Source organism: Herpailurus yagouaroundi, unplaced genomic scaffold (genome assembly GCF_014898765.1).
Source record: "Herpailurus yagouaroundi ecotype Mexico unplaced genomic scaffold, PumYag 141, whole genome shotgun sequence".
In the NCBI taxonomy this organism is placed as follows: Eukaryota; Metazoa; Chordata; class Mammalia; order Carnivora; family Felidae; genus Herpailurus; species Herpailurus yagouaroundi.
The window spans coordinates 24,496,100-24,512,657 of NW_024412396.1; the positions used below are offsets into that span (position 1 = coordinate 24,496,100).

Here is a 16,558-nt window from a genome sequence, read left to right on the forward strand (position 1 = left end):
CATTAGTGCCTCACATTTGCCAGGCATTATACACACATTATGTATTTTAATCTTCATATAAACCTTTTAAGAGGCAAAGTCAAAACTAGAACCTAAATCTATCTTTCTCTAGAGCCTCTAATGAACCACTACATTCTGCTACGTCCAAGGAAGTAGTCTGAAACAATCTTTTAAGTGACATCCTGCATTAACTGTACTCTGAAAGAGAATTGCCTCCAAAGTACCAGTAAGTGTGCTGAGTAGGAGGACTTCTGTGAAAGTGCTGGTCCAAAAACAGACTGGCTGTCCCTGACTGCTGGAGAATGCTATGTCTATGTAAATGAAAAAAATGTAGGCAGTGACCTATGACTCTTACAAGGTAAGTAAATATCTAGGACCTGCATACACCTGCAGTCTAAGGGATATTTTGGTAACACATATGAGCATTTCTGGGGATATTCTATGTAAATCCACTAAATGAATGACCTTCAAACTTTAAAATGCATCAGATCATCCAAAGACTTATTAAAATATATATTACTGTGCCCCACCCCCAGAAGTTTCTTATTCAGTAAATCTGGTTTGGGACCCAAGAATTTGTGTTTCTAACAAGTTCTCAGGTGATGTTGATGCTATTGTTTCAGGACTCACAATTTAAGTTCGATGGGCTATGCCTGTAATGAGTACCAATAATAAAATCTGATCAAAGTAATGATCAAGTAAGATCATTTTCAGGCTACCATGCTAAAAAGTGTGCAATTTCTGAAAAGGGGAGAGAATGAATACAAATGTTTCAAAACACAGGCAGAGTGTAAGGAGTATGAAGTTGGCAGTCTGGCAGCCACCTCATAATCTAGTCTCTGTCCCCAAAAATCTGGGTGGCCTAGACTTAGTCACTTAATTTCTCCAGACTCAGCCTGCACATGTGTCAACTGTAGCAAAAAGGAAAAAATATGTTCAAACTTTGTCAGAGTTTTAGTATTCTAATACAATAAGGTGCACCCATTCTAAAGAAATTAGAAATATAGGAACTAAGACTGTCCTTGGAGAATGCAGTTATAATTAATTAAGCATAGCATTTCAGAATAGAGATATGCAAAGTCAGCATAATGAAGGCAAATTGTTAACACATCCCTGGGAATTGACTATAATGTGATTGAATATATTAATATTAATATACCTAAAAAAGAATGTGCCAATCAAAATAACAATTGGTCAGCCTCGGGAATGGAAAAATAAGCATTTAGGAAGACAAACTGGCAAGTATTATCTACTCAGGAACTGTCCAAAAAAGGAAATCTTTACTATTGGATTCAAGCCTTATGGTTTTGTACTCCATAATAGATGAGATGGCCTGAGCTACCTCAGTTGAAAGTCCTTGCTTACCAACATGTTTTTGTTTATCTTGTTGATTGGCTTGCCTAATGGGAGAGTGAACCTGATAGAAGGAGCAATGTCCAATCAATTTGCCATTGCAAGTTTAAAAATGGGCCTTTGATCGTAATTTGGCTTTATCTGTAGCTTATATACACTGATTGACAAGTGGGACGATGTGCTATGATCTGTAATTGCATTTCTCATTACAAATGCCTAACTTGATTTTTGCATTGTTTGTACATGTATGAGTCTTTATGAGTTTAGAAAATGCATACTCATCCCTCATCTGCTTTAACTATACTAACAAAACCAGGCTTATGAACCTACAAAATGAGTATTAGAAACTGAGTGGCCTTATTTACCAAGATAAAATGTCCCTTTGTGGATAACTACCTAGAAAGAAAGCTTGCATTTCCCAGGTGATACTTCTCTGCATTGCTATGAGGGCTGGTTGTAGCCAGTATGATCACAAATCCATGTTTTAAACTTTTAAACCTTCCTCTGCTCTACTCTGTATCATTGGGAGGGACTAAACACTTGTAGATTATGCTACCCAGACTCTCACTGGTTTCAACCAATGGACTGAGACTGGCATGAGACCAAATGACAGAAGAAAAAGAAAAGCCAAGTATTTCTCCCTCTTCTCAGCCTCTTCTATCCCCAATGAAACTCATTTCCTACATTACACTTCTTCAGTTGTAAACTCAGAGTTTTAAATAATAAGAATTGTTTCTACTTTCCCTGTCCAACCCTAAGTGATTACCATATGACATAAGAACCCACTAGGAACTATAACCATGTGTTCAAGAAGTATGAAGTGTGTGTACATGGACAGACAAATGCACGCGGGCACGCACACACACACACACACACACACAAATTCATTATAAAATCATATAAAAAATATAAATTCTGGTTTGTACTTTTTTTGTAAATTATACTAGATAGCCCCATTAAGTAGACATAAGCCAAGTGTGTGACTCATTGTGACTGTCAAAAGAACAGTCAGAAGGAATAAAAGTCTCAAATAGACAAATGGTTAGGAGGGCAGTTATAGACTTATATTATGTGTATGTCTAATAACAAACTAAATGTAGTTTTCAGTTTAATCTGTAAACATATCACTAGGAGCTGGTCTAGAATACTTAGCAATATTCAGACTGATAAACATAATGTTAGAGGATATCATCACAATACTGGACCACTTTGGTTAACCAACATATTGGCCAAGGAAGTTAACTGGTCTCCAGGCAGGGGATCCAAAGACATATGAGAAAAAAAATACCTCTAGATCACTCATCTTACTTATTTCATGCATCGAAATTCCCTGTACTTATAAGGTAACTAACTTTCCTCCTGGGCTTTCTGTTTTGACCCCCATGAACAACAGAAGCTATATTCTTTCAAATGCTTCTAGCAAAATTAACTATGACTAGTTGGCAACATGAACATGTCTTGGCATATACTTTTTCAAACTCTGTTCTACTTTCTCTTGATACTGGTTTTTCCCCCCTCTTTTCAAGTAAGAACAAGATTTCATCATCTGTACCTTATTTAGACATAGGATTACAACTCTGTATTCTGGTTTTAAGCAACAAATTCCAACAATGAATGACCAGGTTTTGATCTGATACTTTGTGAATATGCTCCCATCACTGAAATCCCAATGTTGAACTGTTAACATCTATAATTAAAAATGTACACCGTTGTCAAAAGTGGCATGGAGCGTTTAGAATCTTCTTCTGACTAAAGGGCTTTAATGGCTTCATATTATTGAGTCCCACTTCCCGAGTGTCTTTAAATCCTTGCCGGATAGTAAAATAAGAACACACATTAAATCTTCGAGACCACCAAGGGAACATTTAATGCATTCCTGCAGGAACTGAGGTATATGGCTTCCAACAGTGCCTATGTAAGTGAATCTGAAGGTTTTTTTAAATGCTTACTTCTAAGAGGTAAATGGCATAGGCACAAGCCAACACAACTTAGTATTTTTTGAAGGTAATGGAATTAATTAAAATATTGAAAAATTAGCCTAAAATGAAAATGCCTGTTGCATTCACTCATTTGGTAAATAATTGAGACCCTCTATGTGTAAAGCTTTTATGTTTATTTTCCCATATATTTTATTCTCCACAACAAGACACTTTTGGGGACTGAGAGAGGATGACGTTAATAATTGTACCAAAACAATAGCCATAAACTAGCAGCATCCCAGGCAAATCATAACATAGGTTCACTCTAACGTGATAGAAAATGTGAAGGCAAGACCCATTCCTTCATTTTTAGGAATCCACTAAGTGGAAAACAATATGATTGTTCCATTTTAATTTCTATCATCATTATCACTATTCAATATTTTTTTAAGTCTTGCCTTCTGCTATTTTATTTGATCCTTAAAGAAGCTTAATATATAATCACTACTACCATTGTCATTTTATACATGAGGAAAGTAAGTGAAAGAGGGTTTAAATAAATTGCCTACATTCACATGGCTAGAAGGTAGAGAGAGTGGCATTCAATTTAAAACCATGCAGTTTGATTCCAGAGCCTAAAATCTCACTCACTCCCCAAAGCAACATCCTAGGATACATTTATTATAGTAAGAAATGGTGAGGTATTCTGGGACCACATAGAAATGGCACTTAAGCAAGCCTCTTTGACCAAGAGAGGCTTTCGAAATGATTTGACAAATAAGCCATTTATTCAATTAACCAAGGGGCAAAGGTACAGACAAGTGGATGGAAGGGACAACAAATAAAACATCTGTAGGCAAATCACTGAAATGTTCTTCAAGATTAATGGTACACAGCAGTCTCTCTCTCTCTCTCTCTCTCTCTCTCTCTCTCTCTCTCTATATATATATATATATATATGATGTGCTCTTTAACGGCAGCCCCAGGACATTTAAAAGAACAGATAATATATGTTATGAGTTGAACTGTGTGCTCCAAAAAGATAAATGGAATTCTTAACACCCAGTATCTCAGAATGTAACCTTATTTGTAAATAGGGTTGTTGCAGATGTGATTAGTTAAGATAAGGTTATACTAGAGTGGACCCGTGATCCAATGAGACTAGTGTTTTTATCAGAAGAGGGAAAATATCATTGGAAGACACACACACACACACACACACACACACACACACACACACACACACACACACACACTGACAGAAGCACAGGTTGGAATGATGCAAGTGAAGGCCAGGAACACAATGGCCACCACCAGAAGCTAAAAGAGGCAAGGAAGGATTCTACCCAGAATCTCATCTCAGAGGGAGTATGGCTTTGCTGACACTTTGCTTTTAGAATTCTAACCTTCAAAACTGTGAGACAATACATTTCTGTTGTTTCTGTTACTTTGTGGTACTTTGTTATGGCAGCCCTAGAAATCTAATAAGATTTATAATCATGCAGTTCAGGCATTTGTACAATTTTGGAATTAGGGACCCTTTAAAGCTAATATTGGGCATTAGCCAATGTAGAATTTATATATGTCATAAAATGTTTACATGAATTTCATATAACACAGCCAAATGGTTGGCTATAATCCATCTTGCTGATGGCATGGTGAAAAGTTATTCAAAATGATCAGTTGTTCTAATTATACATGGTATCAATACAAAGGATCACTTAGATTTGATACTATACCACACCTGGATGCCTAAAAGTTAATTTTAACATACAGAATTTCAATGACAGCCAACAGAAAAGACACTAATTAACTACGGATTTTGCTCTGCTCAAGCTTATCCAACATCATTTAATGATTTCTGCCAAAGGCAAGTAAGAAAACACGAGGAGGCCAGGTTGTATGGGATAATGTTTCCTCATGTACCATAATAAGCAGAAAAAGGAAGAAATCAATGTTTGCTGATGGAAAAAGATAAAACTGTCAGGAAAATAAATGTTATTTTTAGGTTTTGTTAAGACTTTGGCACTAAGAGAAAATCAGAATAAAAGATTAATAATTCCTAAAAAAAACAAATAAACAAACAAACAAAAAAGAATTGATTGAGTCATTCCTAATAAATGTTTTCTCATTTTTCAGTCCTGAAAATACTCACATTTTACAAGCACTTTCTTTGGTGTAGTTTAAGTTAACTTCTGTAGATCCCAGAAAGGTTTTTAATCTTTATTGAGTTTTTGGAAATATCTCTGAGCATTTCAGGAAAAGACTATGAGGAGTCTAATTCAGAATAAATATGTCATGTTTACAACCAGCACTGATATAGATTATTAATTACCACTGACAGGATATTCTTTAGCATAGAGGTAGACCAGTAGTACTTTCTATTATTATAATTGAAATTATTAAACCTAAATTTGAAACCTCAATGTTTTAAAGTCAATTTAAGGAATGTTCCATTAGATTGGAGTTTAAAAATTTAAGTAAATCCAATTCATTTAATTGGTATCTTTGATGTCCTAGCTATAAGTGCAGAGAATAATTTTTTTTTAATGTTTATTTATTTTTGACACAGAGAGAGACAGAGCATGAACGGGGGAGGGTCAGAGAGAGGGAGACACAGAATTGAAACAGGCTCCAGGCTCTGAGCTGTCAGCACAGAGCCCGTCGCGGGGCTCGAACTCACAGACTGTGAGATCATGACCTGAGCCGAAGTCGGCCGCTTAAATGACTGAGCCACCCAGGCGCCCCAATAAGTGCAGAGAATAAATTTCACTCAATAGGATCACATGTAGACAACTACTATATTTTTCATGTTGCCTTTTATAAATAGTAGGGATGGATATAACTATAAATGATCATTTATGACATGTTGAATGTGCCCAAATGACTCACACTTTGTGGATTTATCTTTATCTGTTTATATATGTATATACATATATGTAATAAGTGTGTATGTGTGTATATATATCTATTTTTTGTCTATACATATATACAAAATGGCAGGATGTATGTAATATAGACTCAAAACTAAATCAATTAATTCAATTGACATTCCACCATGAAAAAATTCACTTCATACTACATTAATGTTACTGAATTTAGATTTGCTGACAGCTCAATAACTACTATGAAAAAAAATTTAAATCTGAAGGGAAAAAACTATTGTGGGATATCTACCACTTGGAAATTGCCCCAGTTAAATAAGACATATCTGAAAACATGTCAATAGGAGTATTATTCTAATAATAAAAATACAGAATCCAATTCATCAATGTCTATGTAATTATTCATAACTTCCGTATTAAGAGAACTGCAATTGTCTACCCTAAAATGATACATTTTAGGGGCACCTGGATGGCTCCGTCAGTTGAGTGTCCAACTCTTGATTTTGGCTCAGGTCATGATCTCATGGTTTGTGGGATCAACCCCAATGTGGGGCTCCACACTGACAGAGCACAGTTGGCTTGGGATTCTCTCTCTCTCTCTCTCTCTCTCTCTCTCTCTCTCTCTCCCCCTCTGCCTCTCCCCTGCTCATGCTCTCTCTCTCTCTTTTTCAAAATACATAAATAAACATGTTTTAAATTATACATTTTAACCATGAACACAACCAATAGATTCTTAATTACATGTTAATAGGAAGTATGGATTTCCTTCAATCTCCTGGAAATGCGCTAATAATTTTAAAATACTTTATGTCAACTGCTGTAATAAAGTAATGATTATGATATTATCACTTCTACTTATAATATTTTTCATTAAAATATATAGATCTCAAAGTAAGATTTCTAAGCTAAAACTTCCACATGATTTGTATACCTAAAATTTTGATTCTGAGAAATCATTTTCTGATCTCTCTGAGGATCCAATTTTGGCCATGAAAGGTAAAGCTGTCATAACCAAACAAATCCTTAGTCTGTATTTACAGTCAGTCTCCATCACATGCAATTCCTTGTGCATTAACTTGCAAACTTTCACTGCTTAGAAGTAATTCAAATAGAAGAAATACTTTTTTAAATATTAGAATAAATTTGAAAATATAGTCGACACCCATGCTATTCATGTTAATAAAACTCTTAAGACAAATAAAATTTGACGGAACATCATACCTTTACTAATGACTTGTGGCTTTCCTTTTACAAGTCTTCAGGAAAAGTAGTATGATAGTTCTGAATCACAATTAAGCAACATAAGGTCAGCAACCAGGAAGAAGAATCTAGGGTTAGTTGTGTAAATATACTCCTCATTATGTTTGAGTCCAGGAAATAGGTACTGTCTTATAGAATTGCCATGGGGAAAGAAAGACTGAGATAAGAGATACAAAAATAAGTATGCTTTTTGTAACCAATCCTGGGGAAACAGGAGATTGTGAATATGACAAAGAGAAAGAGGGAAAACCATACAACAAACTGTTATTGTGCTGTCATTGCTGAGAGTAACTGGGGCTCCATTCTACTGGGATCCTCTGAGGAGCCATGTAGAATGTGTCGCAGAATTGCCTGACCAAGGGGGCATGTATCAATTGGAATCTACTCCCTATGGACCAAAGAGCTTCTTTGCAAACAGCAATTAGTACTCTGCCTGACAAAGTTTAGTCTAGTTCCAGAATCTCAAGTTTTGTGCTGTGACCCTCTTCTTAGGAACTAACAAAGAATCCACGCAGCATAGTCAACCAACAGCAAGCCTTCCGGATTGCACTGCCTGAGCAGCAAGGCAGTTTTCACTGCAACTGGACTTGCTGCAGAGCCCTCTCTTGCTCCAAAACTGAGAATTTTTAAAGTTTTCCAATAAAGCAATATTTCTAAGTGTAATATACGTAGGCTTTAAAATCCAAAAAAGCCTACCATATGCTGGACTTCTTTCTTCATGGTATGGCTGTGATAAGCAACAACATAGGTTTATAACCTTAGATGGAATAGCCCTAGCATGCCTCATTGGACTCCAAAAGCCTTTACCATTTGAACAGACCAGTAAAATTCAGGGTACTTTATTTCTTACCTTCTGCCACATTTCTATCTTACTATGGCATCCACGGTACCTGTTACTTCCTTTTTGGAAGTTCAAGATGACATGATGTAATCAATATAATGTTCTGTAGATCACTGAGACAATCAAGTTCCCTGTGCACTATAATGTTATAGAGAGTCAGAGAGTGAATCCTGATCCAGGGCACAGTAGTACATGTGCATTGCTGTCCATCCCACATAAAAGGAAACTTTAAATTCTTCTTGGTGACAATTGAAAAGCATCCGTTTGTCAGATGACTACCTGTATACTGGCAAATCTGCTCCAATGGAGACATGACATGTAGCACAGCAGCAGTGTTGATTTGATTGTCTACCACAGTCTATCATCATCTGCCATAATCTACCTGGCTTTTTAGGTATCTTGTATGTGAAATAAATTGGAACATGATAGAGACTACCACTCCTTTACTGTCCAAGCTTTGACTGTAGTACCTAATCTCTGAAAATTCTTCTGGGATGCAGTACTACTTCTGATTTAATATTTTGGTTTGGGAGGGACAATTTTACAGGACTCCACCTTCCTACCATAATGACTCTGACTTACTCCACATGTCAGGTAACAAATGTGGGGATCCTGCCAGCTGCTAAGTATGTCCCTCCCAATTACACTTTTGGGAGTCTGGAGAGATGACCATAAACCCACTTCTCTGGGCCAGGACCCCATTGATCATCTCGCTTCATAAACCTCCACTCTATGTCAGTATTACAAATCCATTGATTTCTGTGTCAACTCAATCTCTGTACCTTGAAGAGCCTTCAAAAAGGCTTGGTATTTTTCTTTCTCCAAGGTAAATTACTATGACAAATGGCCACAAATCCCCTTGGGGAAGGATTCAGCTACTATTTTTGGTGTGAGCTTGTAGTGATATTTGTAGGTCTTTCTTCAAAGAAATCTGGCTTCCAAGAAAACTAATAAAAAAATTAAAAAAAAAAAAAAGAAATCTGGCTTCCTTTTCCAACAATGAGTGTTGGCTCTGTGAACAAGTTTAGATTTGGAAATTGTGTGACTGTGATTTTTTGTAGAGTGGAAATCAACCTCCTCCTTACCTCGTTACCTCTGTTTGTCTGTTTATATGAGTCAAGAACCACTCTAGTCAGCTACCCCTATATATTGCCGCTAAACACACTATAATCTATCATTCATCAACAAAGCCCTACAGGTAAAGGCAACATGCTTGCTACTCCAACCTTGCTGCTCATTACACTATTTATATCCACATTGAATATGTTGGTTAAGTGTGACAACCCAAACTCTGCCATTTTTGAATCCTATCATCCTGCTGATTTTAGAGATTCTACTTCTATGGCAGCATCCCCTAGTGAAACCCTGGTCTCCCAAGGACAGTCACCCATGAGCTTCTCAAAGATGCCAGTGCCCATCTGACCAGTGCATTCCTCATAGTAACAGAAGTATCCCTTGGGAACTCTCTAAAAACAAGTTTCATAATAAATCTGTGCTAACATTTCCACCTCCCTGAGCCTTCATTAAGTAGATTAACATTTTTTGAGCAGTTTTCTGGAATGGATGATCAGTGTTTCTTATAAGCATAAAGACTGTCCATGGAATTAAACAAAAGATGAAATCTGAAATACCTATAAACACATTCAAATCTCCTAAGGAGCAAAACGGACTCTCTATTCATTAAATAGAGAATCCATTAAATGTTTTTTAAAAAACTCTTTGGTCAATGCTGATATACTGGGAGTAAAAAGTATCAGCAGTTTTGGAGAAAAGTGTTGAACCAAAAAATACTTTCCACATTGTGTATAAAAATCAATAGAAACAAAACTATTTGAAGGTATGACATCAACCTTCAGAAAGACTGTAAATCCTTCCTCCTAAATGAGCTGTGGTAAGTGCATTTACCCATGTAAAAATTAACTTAAAGGAGTATATCCAGGAGAAGACACTAGGTGTGCATGTATGTGTGAGGGAGGACAGACTGTGAAGGTAGCTATTGATATGGAATTTGTGATTAATATATTTTTAAATATGACATATACTAAAGTCTTTCCTACATCCTATCCAAATATTCATTGAAAAAATATTAGCCATTTTAGTTGGAGAGTCTCTTATATGATGAAGCAGAGAGATCCAGCCTAGATAGATTTATCACAGATGATAAAAGAACATTGTATGGAATTCTATAAACCATGATAAGGAAGATATGCAACATTTGATGATCTCTGATTAGATAACAGATTCCAATTCTGCCTATTTAATTGGACATAAATCCAACAATCTGAGACCTCTATTGTTCACGTGCACGCATTAATTTTATTGTAAGAAATTTAACAGACTGAATCAGAAGAAAAAACATGGAAATGTGAACCAAGATGTACAAAATATTTGCAAAGGAGAACACACAGTTAGCACTAATGGTTTAAAACTGAAAAACCTGTTACCAAGGCTTGCTAATATATTCATTATGGCAAATTTATCACTTTGAAATCTGCATACAGAATTAACAAGGATAAAAACATCAATAACTCAGCAACAGTCTTGACAGTCAAGAATACATTTATATAGCAATCAAATGACTGAATATGATCCCATTGTAAAATTGAATGGCCTTACCCTTATTTTTTTAATCAATAAAATGAACAATGCCTAGGATGAACTGTAATAAGCTAGTAAACAATATTAATTATTCTTAGGTAGGTGCTTGGGATATACATAATTATATTTTAAGGAATCGCTTTCAAAAATATTACAGTGATGAAAAGTAATATTCAAATGAAATCTTACCCAGAAAGCCAACGTATAAAAGTAGAGCTTTTTTGGTTGATGCACATTTCATCTTTGTTTTGTTTTGTTTTTGAAAAGAGAAGAAAAGCCTTCCAAATATAAATAGCCAGGTTTGTTATTAAAATAAATTCAAAGACCTTCACATTATACTCATTACAATAAAACTGCCTTCTTGTTTGAGAAGTTTGAAATATTCAAAGTGTCCTACTGGGAAGTTCTTTGTAAAAGTTTTCCATACTTTCTATTGCAAGGTCCCATAGCAAGAAAAATGCAATGCAATTAAAGTTCCAGTATTTATTTGGGTGGGGGATATGAAGAGCTCATTTCCAATATCAAAGAGAAGAAAAAATGTCTGAGGCCAACCAAGCAAATACAGAAACACAACAAAAAGGAGTGACTTGCTTTCCTCTATAGGTAAGTGTAATATAAAGCCATTGAAATTAAAATAGCACGGCATGGTAGGAGAAGGGATAAGTAGAATGGTAGAACAGAATAATTCAATTTTGGGGCATCTGAATGGCTCAGTCAGTTAAGCATTTGACTCCTGATTTTCACTCAGGTTGTGATCTCAAAGTTTGTGAGATCAAGCCCCACGTCAAACTCTGGCTGACAGCACAGAGCTTGCTTGGATTTCTGTCTCTCCCCTCCCTTTCTGCCTCTCTCCTGCTCATGCACTTTCGATCTATCAAAATGAATAAACATTAAAAAAAGAATAATTAAATTTTATTAGTGGTGAAAACAGCATTTTTAAGAACTTTTAAAAATGCTTTAATGTTACACACTATATAATAATTAAAATGTTAACAGTTCTCATTACGAGAGAAAAAAATTGTAACCACGTACGGTGACAGATGTTAACTAGACTTAACTGTGGTGATTATTTCTCTTGTACACCTGAACCTAATATAATGTTATAGGTCAATTATACCTCAATTTTCGTAAAAAGAGAAAAAATAGCATTTTAAAGCTGTAGGGTGGAATGCTGACTCTCCTGTCTGGATTAAGGCAGAGGGAAAGAAGAAGAAAAAAAAGAGAAAACACTAGACTAATACTTTGTACCATGGACAACACATTCCCTAATGATTAAATCATTAAATACATTACCAACTATATAAGCTGTTAGAAAAGAAGCATACAATGTAAGATACATGGACATGAAAGGGATCTTATGAAAGTAGGTATAAAATTCAGAAGCCAAAATTGAAAAGATTAAAATGATTCATCTTTTAAAAACAAAATTATCCAAGTAAAAGTCACATAAGCAATATTAAAAGACACATCCTGGTAGATAAAATTTGCAACATAATTTTCAGATACTGAATTTATTTTTATAGGACGTAAAAAGTCCCTACGGGTCTGTAGGAAGACAAGCAACTAACCCATAAGAAAATAAAGAAGGTAGATAAAAACAATCAACAGACAAAGGAGATGAACAAATCATTGATACATGGGTGGGAAAATGTTCAATTTGACTGGTAATTACGAAAATGCAAATTGAAACTTCACTGTAGTATAATTCACTTCCTCACATCAAATTAGCAAAAATTTTAAAGATTCACTTGTGCTAAGGAATTAAGGTAAAGTCACTTTCAACTTTGGATAAATGCCATTTTGGAGAAGGAAACTATCCTACAATGACACTGGCAGACATGTAATCAAGACGTGCATAAACACAAACACATACCAGAAATGCTCACTAAGTTATTATTTGTAATAGTAAAAATCTCTAAGTAATTCAATTTTAAACAAAATAGTGGCAATTCCATGTATCTAGTGCATCTATACAGTAGAATTTAGTGCATCCATACAAAGTATAATTCAGCCTCTGTGAAAATAGTGATCTAAGTCAGTGGTTCTCAAATTTCAGGGTACATCAGGATTACCCAGAGTACTGGTGACAAGACAGATCACTGGCCCCAACACAGGATTTTCTGATGTGATGGGCACAAGAACTTTCCTTTCTAACACATTCTCTTCAGGGACCACACCTTGAGAACCACTAAGCTGGATCTATAGTTGGTGATTTGGATACATGGACAAGTGAAAAATTCTAGCCACCGAATAATACTTTTCATTATCTAATTTAAAAAATGAACCTAAAACATTAACATATACAATCATATTTATGGGAATGTGCCTAACAAGGACTGCAAAATGATATATCAAACCATTTAACATAAACCTCTGAGAGGTGAGTGGGACAGTGACAGGGAACATTTTGTTAAATATCTCATTGTTTAAATTACTTATAAGAGAGCTATATTAAGAATTCATTTGTTATTGATGTGATAATATTGAGAGAGAAGAGAGGAAGGAAAGAAGGAAGAAAAGAAAAGAGAAATGGAGTGATGGAGGAAAAAAGAAAAGAAGAAAGAGAAAGAGAGTGGGTAGCTGAATCTTGAAATTATGGACATGTAGAGGTAATATTAGGTTTAGAGATTTACTAACAAATTGTTGCCTCCCCCTGCTTTCTTACCTCTTCATATATGTTATAATAAACCTTCATTAAATGAAGTAGTCTGAACATAGTCCTAGTCCTTGCAAGCTAAGCAAAGGTAATTAACAGAAATGTAAAAGCTCTGTGGAGTATTAAAACACAAAAAATATTGAAATTTATTTAAATGGGTCTAATTTAAAGTAGGCCACAGGAATGCTAAGAACCACTTTATAAATCTACTTATTTTCATACTTACATATTCAACTCTAGACTTTAAAGTCTAATCATAAATTGCTTTAAAACAATGAATAAAAACCCAGCATATATTTTATTACATATCAATATAATGCTTATTTACATACCAACTACATATATATGTGTATGTGTATGTGCATATATATATATGTACATATATATTTACAATACCCATTTAACTCTCAAAAGGATTCTATGATATAGGTATGATGTTTGCCATCAATCTTTGTATACAGATAAGACACCTGAGGCATAGAGAAAAGAGAGGTCAAGGAACTTTCCCACACTCACGCGGGCAGTCACAGTGGATCCAGGGTCATACCCAGGTAGTCTGGTCCCAGTGCCATACTATTAAGTACTAGTACCTTCCTCTGTACCTACCACTGTACCTTCCTCTCCTTCGTTTATTTCCCTTGCATACAATAATATCTGCAGGCCATTACATATTGCCAGATGATATATTTTTGAAGAGAATTTTTTTTAATCTAGAAAAAAAAATGCTGCCTTTGAACACTTCTGGAAATGGGGACTTTTATGACTCTCACTGCCAACAGGAATAGACAACAGATTAAGGAATCTCCTGAAGAGTGGAGTACCTCACTCTTCCAGTGCATTCCCAACCTATCACATTCAGATGAGCCAAGACAGCCAGGAGGTCGTTCCAGCTTCATGGCCTCAGCCAAGAAAAACCATCCTCAGGACCAGCTGCTATCAGCATGCCCTTTAGCGTTTGGCCAGGATGTCGATGCCCAGCTGTTCTGTCAGCTTTCCTTATACAGTTTGTTGACAAAAAAGAGGCCTGGTTAATTTTTCAAGCCGGTGATATAAACTGAAACTGTGTCACCTGTGAATGCCTAAATTACTTCTAGGAATGAAGAAATAACAATACTGAGACAACTTTTTCCTAGGGTCAGCAAACACTGAAATGGTTCCAGCAATGGAACTGCTTAGGGAAAAAAAAAAAAAACCACATAAGGCAATAATCTACTTCTTTGTTACAGAATTATTTTGGATTGTCCAGACATCAGAGATTATACTCCAGATTGTGAATCATTGCAGACAAAATGTATGAAGAAAATAAGAAATTCCTAATACTAAGGGAACCTAAGGATGGAGATGAGGGAGCAGACAGCAGGGATGACTTTTTAAAAAGATAGAAAGTTGCATTTTTAAGTGTAATTTGTAGTTTAGAAGGTGCTGAATTTGGTGGGTTCAGTGTGGGAATGATGGAAGAATTAAAGAGTCTTCTCTTGCCACAAACTGCCTCTCATTTGGCAATTTGTGGCTTCTTTTAGATTTGGACATTCATATTTTGATCCCAACTTTTTGATTTTGGAATTGTTATTCTATGTATACAAATACAAAAATTATAATCAAATTATAACAGCACTAAATTTTCTGTGAGATAATATTCTTGAGTTAATGTCATCATTTTTTAAATTTTAGCAAAATTATTTTATTGAAGTCCATTGTTTCTATATGAATTTTATTTTTATTTTTTTTTAATTTTTTTTCAACGTTTATTTTTGGGACAGAGAGAGACAGAGCATGAACGGGCGAGGGGCAGAGAGAGAGGGAGACACAGAATCGGAAACAGGCTCCAGGCTCTGAGCCATCAGCCCAGAGCCCGACGCGGGGCTCGAACTCACGGACCGCGAGATCGTGACCTGGCTGAAGTCGGACGCTTAACCCACTGCGCCACCCAGGCGCCCCAATCTATATGAATTTTAAAATAGAAAGGTCTGGGGCGCCTGGGTGGCGCAGTGGGCGCCTGGCTCTGGGCTGATGGCTCAGAGCCTGGAGCCTGTTTCCGATTCTGTGTCTCCCTCTCTCTCTGCCCCTCGCCCGTTCATGCTCTGTCTCTCTCTGTCCCAAAAATAAATAAAAAACGTTGAAAAAAAAATTAAAAAAAAAATAAAATAGAAAGGTCTGACATATAAGTTTTTCTATATCCAATTATAATAACTATCATTTTTGTCCTTGTATGTATAGTTTTGCAATCATTGTTATCCATGAAGTCTAATCGTAATAGGTCAAATTGTATAGAACTCAAATTTATTAATATAATTTCATTCTTTAATCAATTTTCAGATAAAAGCAAGTATTATAATTTATCATTTTAGCCATCGTGAATTTTAATTTTAATATTATTTTTAAAATTTAATAACAATTAGGTTTAATAATATTTTCTAGATTACTTTTTACTGTCTTTCATTTTACCAACAGAGTAGCATTAAGTTTTATATTTTACCATTTTAGTTTTAGTCATGGTCTTATTTATCCATCTATTACTTCATTCTATGAAGTTCATTTGCTTATTTTTATTTGTTCTTCAGGTCACAATGATAAGGTCAAACATCTTTGCGTATTAAGAGTTATGGTCGGTAGGAGCAAAAGAGAAGGTTAAAATGATGAGTTCATAAAATCTCTACACTGCCCCTTACTTTCTCCTCTGTAGTGGTGTTAGATGGATTTTTTTTCCTATAACACTAATATTTAAAATATGCAACTTTGCCACCAAATGAGATCTCTTTTCCATCATAGTGTCCGTATTGATTGCCAGTGAAGATTTTGAACCAGGCAGGTTAAATATATGACAATAAGAATCGGCAAATTCTGACTAAAACATCCTGAATATTCTGTATTGAATCTGAATTAAATTTTTACATCATGAATACACAGCCTAACTATATTACCTTCTGCCTAACCTTTTCTTTCATACCTACAAACTTTTGCTTTGCTCATTATTTATAATTTTAGTGCCCTTTGAAAGTCTCAATTTCTGTTCCTGCTATTAAAGTAGCTTATGAAAGCTGTAGCA

The 16,558-nt window shown here is 35.3% G+C and overlaps 1 protein-coding gene across 2 annotated transcripts in view; it reads right to left on the reverse strand.

The window, feature by feature from the left end:
* MDGA2 (MAM domain containing glycosylphosphatidylinositol anchor 2) overlaps positions 1-16,558 on the reverse strand; it is an 860,340-nt gene that overhangs the window by 474,459 nt on the left and 369,323 nt on the right. The window lies entirely within an intron of this gene.